General features: G+C 42.5%; 1 long non-coding RNA gene across 1 annotated transcript in view; it reads right to left on the reverse strand.

Annotated features, from left to right (window-relative positions):
* Positions 1-20,157, reverse strand: part of LOC113926289 — a 70,871-nt gene extending 50,714 nt beyond the window's left edge. The window contains exons 1-2 of the long non-coding RNA XR_003521269.2: positions 20,028-20,157; positions 19,641-19,816 (exon numbers count right to left, since the gene is read on the reverse strand). This is a non-coding gene — a long non-coding RNA (uncharacterized LOC113926289). The remainder of the gene's footprint in view (positions 1-19,640; positions 19,817-20,027) is intronic.
* Between the last annotated feature and the right edge of the window lie 270 nt (positions 20,158-20,427).

The following is a 20,427-nucleotide window of genomic DNA, read 5'->3' on the forward strand; positions in this document are numbered from 1 at the left end:
GACATGAAAGGAAAAGCAAGCGCTATTTAAAAAAACCTGTCGGACAGGTAATAAAATCTGTGACTCATTAAATCCGTCCACGGCTTCCCGAGGCTTTCCCACGTCTGAACAGTTACGTACAGTAGAACAGCTTGACTGTCTTTAGCCACCCTTGAATGTTGTCTAATGGTGCGAGGCACTCCTCCATCTCCCTGATTACATTATGCAGAAAGATTGCTCCAAATGCATCCTCTATTTGTGGACACCTGGAAACCTCTAAAATGGTGGCACCTTTGATCATGTGAAAAGAACTTGCCTCTTGTGTGTTACCCCAAAACAGTCTGGATAATTACAAAGTGCTCATCACAAGCAGGCGGGGACTGAAGATTCCTTCCCTTGGGCCACTGTGGGAAGCAGCCAGCTCTGCTTTCCTCACCTTGTACTCAATCCCTTTGGACAATTTTTGTGACTTGTAGGAAGTGGCCACAGCAGTTTCACACCAGTGAGTATTCTTTCTTGTTTTTGCCACTCTTTCAGTGTAGGCAGTGAGAAGCAAGCATCTACAGTTGCAAAGACTAGACATTCATGAAGTTTGGAAAGTCCGGCCTTTGAGGACAATTCTTATTGATTCCTTGGTGCCGTCAGAGTGGATCTCCGAAGGAAATGACTTATTTGTCCCAGACCAGGATCAATTTCCCCACCTCCCCTGGAAGATTGGGTGTACCCTTTCCTAGCTTGAATTTAGACCCCTTCAGGGGGCCAAGAAATCTATTTTCACTCTCATCTGAAACTGCTCTTCTCCCCTGGTCCCTTCTGTTCATAGCATTTTAGAAACACCGTGTGGTACCTAGCAAATGCTCAGTAGGTATTTGCCGAATGAGCAAAGACCTATAGGTCCATCAAAAAGTAGGTATACACAAAAGAAGGAGCAAGCTGGTCATATACCTTGAGGAAGCCAAAATTCTCCTTTTGTGCAAGACACAGAGACTTGTACAACAATAATTCTAAATGATTTAAGATGTTGGAGAAGGGACCGATCAAAGGGAGCTGGAGAACTCTAGAAAGGTTTCATAAAAAGGAACAGATTTTGGCAGAGGTTGAGCGTATTTTGATGGGTTCCGAGGAGATAAGAATTCAAAGAGAGAACAATTAAAGAACCACAGAGAAGCAAAACATAGTTTGAAGAGAAATTCTATAGGTTCCTAGGGGACTAACTTTGGAAAGGAGCCCCCTTATTCTCATCTTCCTCATCTCTTAAATGAAAACAGTAATGCTCATCTTGTCAGTAGTTGTGAGTAGTTAGTAAGATAATGCTGAATAAACACAATGCTTGGTAAAAATAATACACAGCAACTACTACTGTTATCACTGTGATTGTTTTTATCAGCAGCAATAGTATTATGAAGACAATGAACAAACCAGCCTGATGGATTAAATGTCTCAAATAGACCACAAGAGAAATAAAATCTGTGAACTAACATGAATGCAAAGATACTTGGATGTGATTGGGAATTCAGAAAGTTGATTCTGTAAACAAGGACTTATTATATATTCCCGAAAATGAAGTAAATACTGATTTGCCTTGTTGCTGTTGCTTTTTTAAAGAAGTAAACTTCATGGCACTGAATAAAGGGAAAGAATCTCATGCTACCTGAAAGACTGCTAAGCAAGTGGTGTTCTGTCTGACATACATTATCACATTTATTTTCTTGTGTGGTGATAACTAGAATAAGAGCTAGAATTAAAATCCATGACATGTGTGATCCCAGACCCAATTTTTTTTTTCCTAACATACAATGCTGCCTCCCTAACCAAAGGTCAGGGAGATTCAAATTGTGAGATTCAGATTTGTGCCAGGTCATAATACACTAGAACAGAGATTAGCAAACCATAGTCCATGGGCCAAATCTCATTTTTATAAATGAAATTTTATTGGACCAGCCACACTCACCGGTGCCATATTATCTGTGTTCACTTCTGCGCTGCAGCCTCTGGGTTGAATAACTGAAGCAGAGCCATAGACCTAGGAAGCCTAAGATTTCACTAGCTGACCCCTGACAACAAAAAAGTTTGCGGACTCCTGAGCTAAAGTACTGTCATACCCTTCTAACCCATCTCTCTCCTCTTCTCTTCTTCCTCTTACATAATCAGACACATTTTTGAGTTTGGTTCATATCATTTCACTGTAAAAATCCTTGAGAGTTCTGCCGGGGCATCAACGTAGAGCCCGACCTTCCTTGTGTAATAGTCGGGGACCGCCCTGACATCTCGACACTAGGATTTCCCACTCTGCTTCCATATCCCCTTCTCCACATGACCTCCACACCTGCAGGCTTAGTTCTGGTGGTCCTCTGGTCCCATGCTGCCCTCCACCATTTCTGCGTGGTGCCATTCTAGCCACCCTTCCAAGAGTCCAGATCAAACGTCAAATCCTCCCGGCAACCTCCTGTCCCGGCTCTTCTCCAGTCAGTATTGACCTTCCCTTCTGCCCAGCTCCAGTGTCTTTGTGTTACACTGATTTGCACATGCCTCATGTCCCCCTCCTTTTAGACTGTAAGTTCCCGGATGGTAGACAGTGCGTCACAATCACCTTTAGCACCCAGTACTAGGAAGCATATTATGAGTATATAATACATTTTTAAAAATATATGAGAATTCACCTGGATTTAATAGCAAATAATCTAAGTATATTCTGATTTCACATAAGTAATACAAAGTCATGTTTACATTAACATAAATATAAAATATAAACATTAGATAAAGATAAAATATAACTATAAAATAATAAAAATTAAATATAAAATATAAACATTTCTCAACTTTATTCACCATTTCATCGACAGAAGCACTAAAGGAAATTTAAATCTACTCTCTTAGTGCATTTTATCTTGCCTAGAATATTCCCCATCATCTTAACAAGTGAAGATGTATCCTTAAAATCACTCATTATGCTGCACCAGGCATCCTGTTGTTCTTCCCAAATCACAGTAACGATGACAGGCTTGAGCAAATAGGTCATGGTGAAGATTTTCTCTGCAACTCCATAGTAATTGTCCATCCTCGATAATAGCCCATTCTTGGCTAGCATCTAAAGCCAATCATTCTCAATGAAAACTATTATTAGTACAAATAAAAAATATGTTGACAAACCCATATTTAAACATATAACTTCCTCATTTTTCATGGTACTTTACTTAACACTATGCTAATTGTATTCTATTTAAGACTTTACTATCTTGGATCTTAGATTTCTAAAATTTCTTTTAATTTTTAAGATTTTGCTGTTTACAACTGCTAAAAACCAAATATGGCATACTCATTCAGATTCTCACACATTGGCCAGAGGCTTGATATAAAATGTTTATACATTAGAAAACATTGTGAAAAAAATACCTATTTTTAGTAAAAACATACATCCAAGTACTCAGAAAAGTAGAATTTAAAATTATTTAGCAAGAAAATCTGTTAGTCTCTTCTATTTCTGCTTGCAAGTAAATAGAAATATGTTTGACCCTTTACCGACATACTGGTTAGGGATGCAAACTCCTGAGCAGTTAAAAATCTGCATATAACTTTTAACTCCCTCAAAACAACTACTAATAGCCTAGTGTTGACCAGAAGCATATCAATTACATAAACAGTTGATTAATACATATTTTGTATGCTATATGTATTATATATTGCATTCTTATAATAAACTAAGGTAAAGAAAGGAAAATGTTATCAAGAAAGCCATAGGGAAGAGAAAATACATTTACAGCACTGTAAAAAATCCACATCTAAATGGATCCATGCACTTCAAACCCATGTTTTCCAAGGGTCAACTATACATTCTTTATTCCTTAAAACACACACACACACACACACACACACACACAATTAAGCCTTTTTTGTCAAGAAACTGTTTTTTCTGGGAAGAGAGTATAAGAAGGCATTCAGAGACTAGGAAAAAGATCTCCCCACAACATTATGAGAGTTAATTTTGTGTGTCAGCTTGACTAAGCTATGGGATGCCCAGAAACATCATTTCTAGACACATTTGTGATGAAGTTTCTAGAAGAAATTAACATTTGAATTGGTGGTCCGAGTTCAATAGACAGCTCCCCCAATATGGATGTGCATCTTCCTGTCACTTAAGAGGCTGAAGAGGACAGAAAGACAAAGGAAGCCTGAATTAGCTCTCTGCCTGACTATAAAGCTAGTATGTGGGTCACCTGCCCTCAGTGTTCCTGGTTCTCAGACCTTCAGACTCAACCTGGAATCTGGGTCATCAATTCTCGGCTTTCGGGTCTTCAAACCACAGCGTTGGCCTTCCTGGGTTCTTGCTTGCAGATGGCTCATCATGGGACTTCTTGGTCTCCATAATGATATGAGCTAATACTTTCTTATAAATCTTGTTTTAGATAAGTAGATAAATAGATCATAGATAGATAAAGATATCCTATTAGTTTTATTATTATTATTATTATTATTATTATTATTATTATTATTATTTAAGTAGGCTCCATGTCCAGCATGGAGCCCAACACAGGGCTGGAGTTCACAACCCTGAGATCAAGACCTGAACTGAGGTCAAGAGTCTGATGCTTAAACAACTGAGTCACCCAGGCACTCCAAGATATCCTATGAGTTCTGCTCCTCTCGAGAATCCTGACTAATGCACCCATAATTTTCAGGATTGCTGGAAAGAGGTAGGTCTATGTACTTAAAGGAACAACGAACTTACTGGGAGACCCTGATTCATCTTTTGAAGCTGAACCTTGTTAAAACATCTCTGCTGATGTAATAACAGACATTCCCAAGGAAAAAGTGGCCATGGACGTATATTGGGGAACTGTGGACTCTTTTTTTTTTAATATTTTATTTATTTATTCATGAGAGAGAGAGAGAGAGGCAGAGAGAGAGAGGCAGAGAGAGGGAAAGGCAGAGGGAGAAGCATGCTCCCAAGGAGCAGGGAGCCCGATGCGGAACTCGATCCCAGGACTCTGGGATCATGACCTGAGCCGAAGGCAGACACCCAACCATCTGAGCCACCCAGGCACCCGGGGAACTGTGGACTCTTGAGAAGATCTGGGTCCAAGAGAAAGGCTCTCCCTGCAGGTGGGCTGTAGTTAATTGATGGCCATGTGGCTGAGACCAAGACCCCTCCAGATGTGGACACCCTGAAATCTGGGCATGCCTTGGGGAGATCATTATAAGTATAATAAAGGTCTTCAGTATTGGATGCTCAGGCCAACAGAGATACAGAATGGGTCACATAAACCTTGTCTACTCCACTTCCTCCTTGTCAAACGTACACATGGAGAAGCGACTGCCTAACCTAGATGCCAGCATGCTCCATCTCCCCACAGTGACAGTGTGGCCAACAGAATGGCCCGGTCATTTCTAACTCAACGGTGGCAGAAATTTCAAGTGAAGAAAACTGAGCAAGCCTTCTGGTTTTCTCTGCTCTGGGCATTATCCATTCGGTTCTGACATGGAGTACCTGGAGAGAGGAAGAGAGAAGCGGGGGAGGGGAGAAGGAGAACAGCAAAGGGAAGAATGTGAACCCATAGTCGTGAGAGAGACTCCAGGAATTGTTTAGTTTGAATATTAGATGAAGCTGAATGTACCCATAAACACTGAAGTCAGGTGTGTCTTCTCTAAAATTAAGTATTTAAAAACCTGTAGTAAAGACAATCTAATATTTCTTCACACAAAGCAACAATTAAAAGGGTGAACTTCTAGGAGGTGCTATTTGGGAGTCGCTAAGAATTTCTCACTGCTTGGTGGAATACTGCACCCACCCTTCTGAATTTGTACAGTCAGGTCTGTCTGACATTTGTGATCATTATAGGGATAATTTTAATTAGCATTTGGTGACTTACAGACTTTCAAATTAGATATAACCTCACTTAATCTCCTCAAACACCCCAGTGAGAATATATTTTTATCCCAAAGTATAGATGAATAAGCTAAGGCTCCTTCTTCTCGGGTCCGTTCACAAATAGGAGAGCCTGGATCAAACTCCCATAAATGAGGTTGAAATGAGCCTGGATGATAGAAAAGCAGACTGGTTCCCTTTCTGGATGAAATCTTTTTTATTCTCTCCATTTTTGACAGTGAGACAACAAAATTCTAAGTACGTAAGCAAGTAAGTAAAATAACAGATAGATGATAGATAGATAGATAGATAGATAGATAGATAGATAGATAGATAGATAGATAGATAGATAAAATGGATGGATGGATGGATGGATGGATGGATGGATGGATGGATAAATGTGAAACATTTAGTGAACCTCAGATTTCCATTTAGGCCTAAGGGGCTTCCTTTATTTCAACCAATCTCTCCATTTTTATCTGTCAGCATTAAGGAAAGAGTAAGATTATCCATTCAAGGGCAGCTGCCATCCAATTAACACTTGACTCCAAGTAATAAATCATATCACAGATTTTATTGACAACCTGTAGGACATTATCTTTCCAGTGACACATGGCATGACCTTTCACTCCAGTGTAAAAGAGGTTTGAGTACAGCAGTTCAGAAGCTGCTACCATCCCTGAGCAGGACACATCCTTGCTGGTGTAGGGAGTGCCAAACACAATATGGAAAGGGCATGCTTTGCTTGAAATACAATTACTGTTGATTAAGTACCATCCAACATTACATGTATGCACAATCTATTTTTAACATGCATATTTAAAATCCGATTGAACTGGGTTTTCTTTCTTAAGAGTTCATTATTGCTACCTTTTTTTTTCCCACAGAAAAATCAAACATTCTATAATGCATTTTGTGTAGAACACTGTTCTAACACCACAGAAAATTCCGTTAAATGTCAGAAGAATTTAAAGTCTTGTTGTTGAAAATCACAGGCTCAGGATGTTATGAGTATTTAGATCTTTGGAAACTTTAATAACCAATGAGTGTGAAAATCTTTTAGAAGTCCCTATTTGGCTGTAGAATATGATATGATCACTAGTTTATTAAAAGAAACCAGTAATTATGCATGTGAAACAAGGGAAAGATTTGCAATGCTTTCACTTTGGTGCCAAATAAGCATTTATTCCCATACATTCTCATATATTTCAAAATATAAGCATATATTTTCATTGATTGATTGATTCATTCATTTATTCATTCATTCACTACACTAAACAGTAATGTCTGTGAGACTGTTAAAATAATTTGCCATTTTGCTTCATCCCATGAGTAATTAAGATATTGAAAGAAAAACAGAGGCAGAATTTAATCTAGATGTGGAGATTGCAGGAGACATCAGAAGGAGTCCCACACAGCTTACACACACACACACACACACACACACACACACACACACGCTCACACACATATACACATGTGCTCAGACATATACACATGTGCACAAACGTGTGCACACACAGAGACGCACACCACACAGAGTCATCTAACACTGAAATGTAGGAAGACATTTTTCCTTCTGGTTCAACACTAGATTATTTTGGAAAACATGCCTACCTCTAACAAGTATTCATGCTGATTCATGTTTCCTTTCAAGAACGAGCCAAAGCCCACTAAACACCGTCTTTTCTAGCCCTGCAATAGTCATGTGTGAAGCCCCATGCTGCAGACAGTAAATATTTGACAAAGAGCTATTTTGAGGGGAAGTAATTAATCTCAAAATTAGTAAAACAAAAAAGGTAGAAAAGAATATAATAGGAAAAAAAGACATTTGAACGCCATGCAGAAGATGCTACCAAAATTTACAAAGACGATGACATAACCCAACCTGATGTCCATACTGACTCATGGCATTTAAATAGATATGTGCTGAGTGAGTCAGCCACTTAGAGGCCCTCAGCTGGGCATTAAGGATACAGAAGTGAACATGAACACTCCTCCTCATGATCTAGTGGACACATAAATTAAACTACTAAACACAACACAAAAATAACCCCCACGTAAACTGTGGCCAGCAATTCTAACTATTCTACATCAGATATTTATTATATATTATATATGTAAATCCAGCATTAGAATTAATCAGGGAAAGCTTCATAAAGTTGGTGAATTTTAAATCCAATTTTGAAGGAAAGGGACAAGTTTTGGTGCTCAAATTTGGGGTGGGCAGATCAGGAAGCATCTGTAACTTGAAATATTAGGGAAGCAAGAAAATTTAAGTCGTGTGCAAAAGGTAGATACTTAAAAATTATTTATTGAGTCGAATATATAAGAAAAGGTTTAAGAGAAAATGGTAAAAGGAATAAAAACTCAGCTCATAAGAGGACTCTTGCTTAATGAATCCCAAATCTCTGTTCTTATTTCCTGAATAATTATTGATGTATTTGACAGAAGTACGTAAGTTTTAAAGATATAGAAGGACATAAGTTATAAACATAACTTTGTAACATAAGTTTTTTAAAGTTAACTTGATAAATATGACCTTGGAGAAGTAATTCTACCTCCTCCTCCCTGATCTGAAAAATAGACAAACAATTCTAACTTACAATACAGCTTTGAGAATTACGTGGGGTAAAATACATAAAGAATGAAGGATAATGTTGTTACCAACAATGCACTGAACAAATGTTAGTTCATTTACTTCCCTAAATAGTATTACCCCGAGCACTTTGGTACAGGAGATTCTTACAGTCTGATTTTACTAACACATCATAAAGCACTAGAACATAATGATATTTGAAGACATGACTTTTATGTTTGATTCACACTACTCTAATAAAAGGAAATTCTCTAAGTTATGATTTTATAAATCTGCTTTGCAATAGTCCTCATAGAAATTAAATAAAGCAAATCTTACATGGTTTCATCAGGATCAAATACATGCTCCTCTTGGACCATGAGCACACGTTTAGTGATTGTGCATCGTTTAAACACACACTGCACACTGCTGGTATAGCAAGTATTTCTATAGTTACCCGTCAGGTACAAACGAAGGTCCTCATACACTTTTTTAAAAAAATTCTACTTCTTTTGGGTACTGTGCCCATTTTTCCCTCCTGTTGCCCCATATGGTCCTGCCTCGTGCGTTGTGTATAACAGCCACTTGATAAAGAGTTATAATGAGTATTTCCTCAATCGCAAGAAAGGGGAAGGAGCTCTCTGTGCACCCTGCTACCATCTCCTGACATGCGTTGGCCACTCTAATGTCAAAGTGAGATGGATATGGACTTCTTACTCCCTCCCTGGAGCCAGGAACCCCTCCTTTCTGCAGCAGTCAGCAGCCCCATTCTGGATGGCTCCACACCTTGCCTCTCTACTCTGCCCTAGACGCAAGGGAAGTGGAGTCGTGAAGTGTCTAAGTCAAGGTCATTCCCAGGAGTAGGCTGGGCTCCGTCACACACACAAGTGAAAACCGTGCAATGAGCTTCTGTCCTCACCTCCTCCCCAGAAAGCAGCACGGTGAGTCTTTTGCAGATGTGCAGGATTTTAATGAGATGCTTACTGTCAAAATGTATGCTCTTAAGCACAGGTGTTTGACCTCTCCAAAAATAGGGGTGTCCTGCCATGAGGAAAGAAAGCCGCTCACCTCAGTAAACAGCACATCACCACCATCATAATGAGTTGGAAACTGGAATTTCATATTCAGGGACTTCAAAGTAGGAGAGGATAATTTATGGGCAGGAACTACAAGATAATGAAATAATTCAGACCTGCTTTGGTTTTACCAGCACTCAAAAATAGGCAATAAGAACACCCCAAAACGTAGAGCTTAAAGTAAAACACAAGGCTATTTCAATAAGGCATGTCCAATACAATTCAACAAACATTTTTTAAACAAAACATTATTGAGCATCCAGCATGTGACCTTTTTCTATTCAATTTGTTTATTACTAAAGAGTCCCTGACTTAATCCTTCTTCTTGCCCTGTAATGAAGCTTTTGCACTACTGCATTCTGCTTAATTTGTCCTTCTTTCCCACTCACAATTGAAATGTTGCTAGGAATTTAGTGTTTCCCCACAATGAAGTTGACCCTGGAGAAGAAAGGTCTCTCATCATGAAGCAACCACTTCACAGGTACCTGCTTCGTTGGCTACACAGGCAACCGCATACTTTGCTAAAGTGCAGTATCTTTCGTAAATAGAGGTCCTTCTCCAAAATGTCTACTTCCCAAAATCCCGGACACTTCCGCCAGCCTGTTTTTCTCCCAGGCTGACTCAGTAGAAGATTTAGTAAGGCTCACTTCTTTCACTGACTCATTTTTCATACATTGAGTGATTCATTCATTCCTTTAACCAATATTGATTATTGATTATGGGACAAGCTCTTAGCTGGAAGCTGGAATCAGAGGGGGCCAATCAACACAGGGTGTGACCCGTGGAGTTGACAGTCTGGGGTTCTGTCTGGTAAACAGGGAGATTGTGTGAGGCTCTATGGCGCCGGCAGCCTGACAGGGTGGTGGTGGGCAGAGCAGTAGAGTATACACACCAAGAAGCCAGAACAGGCGTTGAAATAATTCTACTACAGTCTTGAGAACAAGGGAGACGTTGTTTTACCTTCTGATACTTAGTTAGCTCATGGATAATTATAGAATCTTCAAAGGGTTGGTGTAGGAGAAAGGGAATCATTCCAGCGAAGCTCCCGGCATGGAGCAGTAAGTGAACGTTAGCTACCGCAGATGCGCCCCGCGGGCTCAGTCAGAAGAGCATGTGACTCTTGATCTCAGGGTTGTGAGTTCGAGCCCCACGTTGGGTGCAGAGATTACTAAAAATGTTAGCTACTATTATTTTGTCTAGGTTTTTTCAGCTGAGGATTTGATTTTTTTTTTTTTTAGACCCAGTCCTAGGATGACAAACTGCCAGACTTCAGCCAGCTGCCACTGCTCATAGCAAACACACACGCCTTCCTTCTTCGATGCTAGAGCACTGATGACAAAGAGATTTTCATTCCCCCCAGGACAGAGCTAAATCTGTGCACCTGCACTTTCTCATTTCCCTAGGTAAACCCTGTCAGCCCCCTGACAATATGCTCTTCAAACAACTTTTGGTCCCCACCCAGGCTCACCCATGTCTGCAAGACTAAAGAAAATCCAGAATCGTTCCCTGAAGAGAAGGAAAACTTGCTCATCAGACAAGAGTTATTAAATCACTTTTGCCACAATCATCATAAACCTATTTTATTAGTTCTAAGAAGTCAACTGCAATTTTTAAAAAGCCTCCGATGAATTATCAGAGACGGCCTGGTATCAAAGTTTTACCCAATACAAATTCTTTGGCGGATCGGGGTAGGGGAAGCTGGGGCCCACTGGCTCCTACAGAGGACATTCCAACCGCACCGGAGCTGGACACTAGGTTCTTTAATCTAAAATTATTATGTCCTTGGTATTTCTGGGCATTTAATGCCCTGTGCTATATCTCTCTCCTGTGAATTCTGGGTGTGTTTATCTTAATTTACAGAGACAATTTAAACATCTTAACATGTAATAGTTTTGTCCACCTCAGCCTAATGATTAGCAGTGTGGAGGAATACTTCAACGATATTTCTATGGTTCATTAGGAGTCAAATATTCCAAACTCTCAAACTTGATTCCAAATGCCCCGAGAATGAATCAAGTCTTTTCAACTTTCCGCCCCATGGAAACATGCATGTCGCCTGTGAATACACAATAATGAATGGAAAAAGCACAGCAAAGTCATGTTCAGGCTGGGAGAAACTTGGCTGTTTTGCACTGTGGTTCTCACCGCTCTCCGGGGCAGAATGGAACCTTAAGCTGACTCCCTAGCACACCCTGAACAGGTGCAGGCAGCCGCTCTGAGTGGGTATTGCGGGAGCCGGTGGGACAGAAAGATGCAGCACCAAGCGTCACCTCATTTCTAATCCTTACTTGCAGGAGGCATGGAGAACAGAGCAGGAGGAAGGCTGGACCTCAGGCCGATAAAGACACACCCATACTCTTCCTTCTTCCACACACGCCTCCCTTTCCCCCAAGCCCCGCCTCTTTCCCACGAGGCTCCGCCTTCCCCCCACGCCCTCCCCCTTTTATTCACACCAATCCCCTTTCCCATTTTCTCCGGGCCCCTCCCTTTCTTCCCAGTCCCCTGGATGCGAATCCGATTCCTTCAAAGCTTCACAAGGAACCATGAATATGGGCATTCTGCAAAATTCCATCCTCTCCCTCCTGCTTCTTTTCCTCGCCCTTTCTCTCAGAAATCCCTTTTGCTCCCACATGCTCAGCCTCCATTATAATGTCATGATTAGTAGCAAGAGTTCTGGTGCCAGATGCTCTACCACTTTTCAGCTGTGAAACTGTAAACACATTATTTAAAATCTCTGCCTTAGTTTCCTCTTCTGTAAAATAGGAATGATAATAATACTTCACTATATGGGGTTATTGTGAGGATTAAATGAGCTGATTTATACCCACAGTGTTAACAAATACACGTGTATAAATATCAGCCATTTTTAAAGTATCACTATTGCTATTTCTAAATGCAGATGCCTCTCCCATCTTATTGACACTAAAGAATCCCACATTCATCTCAGAATCCAAATGTCCAAATCTGCACTGGTTGTATCGGCATATCCCAAGCCTGTTCTTTTGTAAATATTCTTGACTCCATTCTGACATCCTCATTCCCCCGTTTACCTGTCCAGAAGCCCGAAGAGGATGCTGTCCTCTCCACTGTCCTCCTCCAACCCCGATCAAGGATAAGGACTAACTTTCCTTGAGCTTTTCCCTTCTTCCCAGACCCCTTGCCCCAGGGCTCCTCGCTTTTACAGGTCTTGACTTCATCCAGCCCTTCACTACTTCCAAAAGCACATCTGATGTGCGATGTACCCCCCACCTTCTTGCTGTCTCCACATACTACGACACGCAGGGATTTTTATGCATTTTCATAATAAAGAGACGGTGGGGGTTCGGAGGAGAGCCATGTGAGAAGCAGACACTCCCAGCCGTGACCACAGAAGGATGCCACTGATCCCTCGTTCCTCCCACACCCTATGTGCTGTGGAAATCAGCACTTCTTACCTGCCGTGGAGATGAGCCACTCACTCCCACCCCAAGAGTGAGCAACGCGACTTCACAGAGAGCTGACACAGCAGAGGCAGAAGGCAGCTTTAATGGGCCTCTACCACCCCTCGGCTGCACCTCTTTTGGGGCAGCCCCCAGGCCTATGTCTCTTCCCCTCCCTGTGCTCATGTGTGTGCTTGTGCGTGGGTGCTTGTATGCATGTTCGCATGCGTGGGTGCGTGTGTGCATGCACACGTGTAGGTGTGTGCATGGGTGCATATGCATGTTTGTGTGTGTGTGTTTGTGGTCTACTTCAATATACCCTGGAAGTCCCCAAACGGCTTATCACAATGGGTCCTCCTGAAGGCATGACCCCTTTACTGGTGCATACAAGTGTCTTCATCTTGTTGGAATACTTAATCTCCCCCTAACACTTTTGGGATGGTTGCAACTTTCCCCTCCTGGGATATCAGTGTAATGCCGCAATATTGTGGGGTGTGTCTTAACAGGACTGGGGGAAGGAACTTCTTCTACAATGGCTGAAACCCCACAGTGCTTCTCTACTGATACTGATATCATCCCAGGCTCTAAACTTTCCCTCATATATGATGCTGGCTCTGTCAGGAATCCCTCCCTCCCTCTTTATCATCTGGCCAATTCCTATTCATTCTACCATCTTCCCTCCCTTCAGTGTGAGCTCCTCTCCAGTGTTCCTCTAGAGGAATCTTTCCTCCTCTCTGGACCACCACATATAGTTGCCCAGGTTGTTCACTGTGCAACTCCAGTGGGTGCTATTTTCAAAGCCAGTTACATCGGAATACATATGAATATTGCCCTCCTGGGGTTGTGCAAGGTACCTCTATGACATAATACTCTTTCTTTTGTTCTTCCTCCACAAAGTAAAATGTTGTTTTTGTATAATTTCTTCTTATCTGCTACTGAACTCTGTCTCTGAGGAGTAGGTTTTTCTTTGCCTCTAGGGCAACCTCTAGCACCTTCCAGTCACAGGTGGCTCTCTCTAAATGTATAAATATATGAGCCAATTGATTGGTTAATTCTAATGAATCATCAATTCTCCACTTGCTCCTCAACCACACTGCTAACCTAATGGAGATTTGGGGGCTATCTTTGTGCATACTGTAAGCATCTTGGGGAGGTGGGGTGCTCAAATAAAAACCCAGAAAGAGAATGTGTGGTATAAAACTGTGTGGACACTGAAAAAAAGGTCTCAAGCACCCTGCATGATTCTGATCGAATGCTGGGTTCCCATGGGCTTCCCCACCTGCGTGCATACAGAGCAGGAGTGTTCAAAGTGAAGCAGGCAGGTAAACAAACTGCCAAAAAGGAGTTCTCTGTGCTTTGGGAGGAAATGTTGACATTACTTGTCTTTACCCTGGAAAAGGTCAAAGGAATCTCTCGGTGGAGGCATTCCAACCAGAACGCGCAGCCCTTTATTTGTAAAGGGAAAGCTGCTGCTGAGGGCAGTACTCACCCAGACAGGGTGTGGGCTCCAGGCCTGGGGATGCGTGGTTCCCGGCCTTGCTGGATTTTGAACTTCTCACCGGCCCTCTCCAGCGCAGGTGGCCTCCGTGAGGAATTAGTGAATGACTGACCAAGCGGAGAGAAGTCCTTAGTAAAAAATATTACCCTGAAAGATTAGACCTCCATTTTCAATAGACTTCGAGTTAATGTAATGAAGATAAGCTAGACTCCGTGTAACTGTCCCAAATTACAATTCCTCACACATTGCAGCGGGGCGTGCTGCGGATCACCCCAAAGATCGCGCCCCCACAAAATGAATAGTGACGCCCCAGCCTGTGCTTGGGGTCATTCTGCCTTGTTCAGAACGTATTGTTTCGATTCAAATTATTTCTGGAAACAAGATAATTGTCTCCCGGCTACACAATTCCCCGAATTCTCCCAAGGCGCCGCTGTTGGAAGAACAGGAGCGGGGAGGGGAAGTTATTAGCAGCTCCAGACACGCGCCCACACACCCTCCCCTGGGCCTCTCCAGCTCCCCGGGAATAGAGATCAGCTTTTCAGTGTCCACCCCAGAGAATTCTTTTCCGTTTTCGGGGGAGACAGGAGGACAACTTCAACATATTTACAATAGTCACAAATAGGAAAGCGGGTGAAAAAAATTTCTGAGAGAATAGACAGGATCCTGAAAGATCTATTTGTAGAAAGTCTTGCTAACAAGCCAGAAACCAACACTTTAAGACCACTCATGTAAATACCTCCCAGGATGTCTTCCCTGATTAAGGATGTGTGAGGGTTATTGAGTTTTGAATTAGATGCACTTTAATAAAACAGTAGAATGTTCTTATCTGATTGCACCTGTATTGATTGTGTTAAAGAGGTCTATCCTTGGATCAGGGTCAATGATTTTACATAAACTTACTAGGGACTCAGACTGGGGATTCGTTTTCGGATTCTTGCAGGCTATCCAATTTCTTAGGTTTCAGTAATCTAAGGAATTTAGGAGCATGCCTCTTGTTGAAGAATTTTTTTTGGGGGGGGGTTTGTGTTATATTTTGCTTGATCTTCCTGATTACCTACTCCACTGAATTATTTTTTAAAAAATAACCTGCATTAAATAACATGATTTATTTCAATTGTTTTTAAAGTTGAAGAAGTCTTTTGTACAAATGTAAAATGCATCCTTAAGAATCACATAGTAAAGTTGGCTAGACATCTACATAAAATGGCATGCATAATTCAAAATTAAAATGCATAATGTGTTCAACTGATATGCATTCAGCAACAGTAGACTTCAGATTACTAGTTGTATTGTTGTCTGATGCCTTCTAGAAAATCAGTATGTACAAGTAAACTCATGGTTAGCCTCCTACCTGTTAGTGCTGTAAACCTCCCTTCTGTAAGGGAAGACATGAACTGAGCTGAAGTTTGGCACATTTTCAATTGCTATGTGTATAACATTGTAGAATGTTATAACATTCTATAATGTTGTAATATAATATGTAAAATGAGGGCATTAACAAGGGCATATTACAGAGATATTCTTTTAACATACTTTTTAGATTTTACAAATAAAACCAACACCTCATATTAGAATTAATTAATTCTTTCATTCAACATTTTTTTTTCTTAGATCCTACAGTACTCTGGCATGGTTGTAGGAGCTGGGGCCATCATGGTGAACGAGACAGATGGGATCCCTGCCTTTATGGATCCACTGAGCTAGGGCAGATGACAGACAACAATGAGCAAACAAAGAGAAACATTTAACTTCAAATAAGATGAGGACAACTTTGCCCAGTGGGGTCATGAAAAAATGGATGCGAGGGTGGGGATTACTGGCTGGTAGGAGTGAGCTCATCCTCTCCCAGGAGGAAGTAAGAAATTAGCAGCAACATGGCTGAAGAGAACGAGAGGAAAATGTGAAAATGTGTGGGAGAAAAATCAGCAAGGGTAGAGGCTAGATGTGCACATGGGTTTGCTAGGTGTTAGAAACCTTATGGCTAGGGAGAAGGGAGTGAAGAGGGGCCAGAGCATGAAGGACCACAAAGGACATAGGACCTTTTGTTGAGGAGTGTTGGAAAGCGACTTACTAATATGTAAGTAGGGGACTCACATGTTCTCATTGGGATTTAAGATATCACACTGGCTGCTGTATGGAGCATGAATTGGTAAGTGCATGAATAGAAGCCACAAGAAAAATACAAAGCCATATCAAGCACTGCTATTACCTACTCACACCTCCTCTCCTTGACTTACTTAGTAAAAGAATTCAGCATTGTTTCTGGGCAGCAATGTGACCACCTAGACAACTGTGTTCACCTGCCCTCGTTCAGGTGGGAGCTGCTAGTGGTGTGGAAACAGGGAAACGAGCATGTGGCATGCATCCTGCTTGCCCTTCCTGGTTCCACTGGGTGTGGTCAGTGATGTGACCTTGATGGCAGGCAGGAATGACACAGGCAGCTTGGACCATGGGCCACCTCTAGGGTGGTAGAGCAGGAGGGCAGAAGGATTCCTGCCTCTGGAATTCTGTGTGAAAGCATGAGCTTCCATTTCCACTGGGTTTATAGTGGGCAGATCAAATTCTGATCAGTCCAGTAGGTGACAATGGCTCCATGAGACATGAGAGTGCTTGGATTGGGCACAGTGCAGACGGTGGGGACGGATGGATGTCAGTGTATATTTGAAGGTAGAATCATGTCTGTCTACTGATCTGAATCTCTGGAATGAATGTGGACTGTAAAAGGAGGAGGAGAAGCAGGAGGAGAAGAGAAGCATGATAGCTCCTGGAATTTTGGCCTGAATTACTGGTCGGATTGGAAGCATGGATTACAAAACCAGTTCTGAACATATAATTACAAGGAGACAGCTTTGTGATGAAAGTATGAGCAACTTCCCTATAAATCACTTCCATTTTTTCAGTGAAAACCAAGTCCTCAGCCGAGAGTGTGGTGCTGGGGGCGTCGGACCCTAGCAGAGAGAGGGCAGGTGTGAAGTGGCCATCTGGGAGGGGAGGGGAGGGGAAAGGAGGAGAGGGGAGAGGAGTAAATCGAGCTGGGACGTGTGCTGACGCAATCTGCCCACCACCAGCAGAATTTTAGATATTTTTCCCAGGCCACATTCAACTCATCTGGGCACAGAGTTAACAGAGTTGGATTTAACCCAAATGGTGTTTTGACTAGAGATGGAGGGGCAAGAGCACTGAGGGTGTATCAGGGGAGTCACCACGGTGATGGACCATGCCACCTAAGCTACGTGGGGAGGGTGAAGGGGAGGAAGTGGGATGAATGCTGGGAAGGGTGGCACGCATGAATGAGAGGGCTCGGTTTAGATGAAGTCGCATTGGTGTGGAAGTACCAGAGCAAATGAGCCAGGAAGATAAAAACTTGGGTCAGAAATGCTTTAATTAAAGATTTTGTAGAGAGTGTGGTTCCTGGTAATAATAAGTACAAGAAATGGTCGCAGAAATGGATGACAGAAGTGGGAGGAGGAAAGATTATATTGGAGGTGAGGGAATTGAGGGGCAGTGTGTTTGATGGTCTTTTAAACTGGATGTGCAAGTCAGCAGGGGTGAGGAACAGTGCTTTGGTGGCGCGGGGGAAGCGGGTGGGGGCAAAGGGTGTGAGGCGGATGTGGGCTCTGAACTCGGCCCAGGAGAATGGTAGATGTCCATAAGGACAGGTAGCACTTGGGATAATCTAATGATGTGTGCTGCAAACATCCTGGTGGGCTCCTCTGCTTGGTTTTTCTTGTCTGTTTTATGGAAGAGAGACAAACAGTGTTCTGGAAGGACAAGGGACAAAGGCTTTCACCTCCAGGCCCCGCAGTATGCACCACGTGGGAAGTAGCCATCACCTGGGAGACTTGCAGGGGGAACTACGGCTTCAGGAGGTCATTAGATCTGTGTCAGAGCAGGAAGGTGATGCACACGGATAACAAGATTCCACAAATGACATAAAAAGATGAAGAAAAGCAAACCAAGAATACACACGTGGAGGCCAATGCCTGGAACACTCTTCAGACTGGAGCCTATGGAAAGCATTTTTATTGTGGAAGGTGGGATCAGGGCACGAGGGAAGGAGCGAAGGCTCCCTATCGTAGCTTCATTAGTCGGTACAGCTGATCCCGAAGCTCCGAGGATCATTCAGTTCCAATTTCCTCTCAGAGAACAGATGTGAAAGTCAAAATTGGACAAGTTTGCTCAGGCAATCTCTGTTGAACTAGCCCTACCCTCAACCTTTCCTGTGCTGCAGGGGAGAAGTTCAGTGGATTGTCACACAGGGACGTGATAGCCTTTTCTCTTAGAGAATGTCCAGAGACAGAGTGGTATGTAATTTTAGCTTTAGTTCCTAAGCATGGTACTAGATATGCTTGATGTTCTTTCCAAATCTAGGAACCCATTAACTTCAAGCAATTCTTGGAATAACAAGACATCAGAATGAGGTTTTAGAGAAAGAAATTCTAAGATCCAAAAATGTTGACACCTGCCCTTCCTGAGCTGTGCCTCCCTTCCACACACACACATTCTTCCTAGTTTATGTCAGTCATTCAAACCTCATTGACCACCCCCCCTCTTTTACACTCCCTTGGTGCCCTCCATGCTCATTAGGTACTTACAAGTTTATGTCATCTATGTTCTTGTCTTTATACTAGACTTGAAGGTTGCTATCTTTCCTCTTTGTGTCTCCAGGACTCAACAAGTGGTAAGCTCTTGGGAAATGCTTATTGGGTAAAGAAGAAGAAATAAAAGAATGCCCTGAGAGACATCACACAAGTAGGAGACATGGTTCTTCTTTTCATGAGCCCAGACATATCCTACAAGGATAGAGTTTCCACCATTCTCCTTATGGCCAACTGCATTCGCCTTCTTCTTCACGTGAGCCAAGCTTCCTGGTGGAGACCATGGACATGGCTGGTCACTGTCATGGTTGTGACAGCATTTTTAATACCAGCTGTCCTTTACCCAGACAAGGATGACCATAGGAGTATCCACCCATCCTATGAATAGGCCCTGACATAATGCATGACACTCATTGACATTTATTGATCCACTAAGTCATTGGTGGCCTCCTCACTCTGCCTGCCTCCAAGAATTAAAGGCTGAAAAATAAGCGTATTTCAATCACTCCATGTACACATTTCAAGAATATTCTTGAATAGGCTCTTCAAAAAACAAACAAGGGAGCACCTAATTGTATCACTGAAGCCAAAGAGCACACAGAAGAGCATCACTGGTCAAAGCCACTTACCGGGGCATTCTTTCAGTCATGGTCACCTCATGCTGCACCAACACCAGCAAGGGCCACACGCAGAACCAAATCGTCCCACAGTGGGAGGCGACCTTCAGGGATCCTGGCCTCCACAGGTAACTTCACGTTGTCAATGGCACTTTTGTCCGAAAGCCAACATCCCTCAAACTAGGGAACTAAGGAAGAAGTTAAAGATATAATTAAAGTAAATCACAAAGAATTAAGAGAGAAGTAGTTGCCTGTAAGCAAGACAAAGAGGGGGTTTCATTTCCTACTGCCATGGCTATCATAAGGAGACAACAGGGAGCTTGACCATCTCTGAGTGTAGGCTCCTGTCACACTCCAAAGCCACGTGCAGATGGCAACACAAATCCCACAGCCACGAACCTGCTGAGGAGAGTCCGTTGCACTGGCTGGTGTGATTCTGGTGCCAACTGTGCATTTGGGAACTACTTTGGGAAGAAGCTAAGATTCAGTGCTGGCTTAGCATTTGCAGATGGGGGTCCTGGGAGCTGTTACAAACCCCCTCCGTGACTTGGATCGCCTCAGCTGGGACGCAAGGCCAGCAAACATGCCAGCAGGAGAGCAGGACGAGCTTCTTCCAAGATTCAGCGGTAATGTGAACACACAGAAGTGTTTCCAGGGAAATGGGAGAAGGAGGAAGAGAGACTCATTTGTCCATGGGGAGTGGGGGGGACGACGGAGTCCTTCGGTCCTGAATAGTTGCTGTTGGCTGTGAATAGTGACCATTGACAGGCTGAGGAAACACAAGATCCTTCTTGCATCT

Source organism: Zalophus californianus, chromosome 7 (genome assembly GCF_009762305.2).
Source record: "Zalophus californianus isolate mZalCal1 chromosome 7, mZalCal1.pri.v2, whole genome shotgun sequence".
NCBI lineage: Eukaryota > Metazoa > Chordata > Mammalia > Carnivora > Otariidae > Zalophus > Zalophus californianus.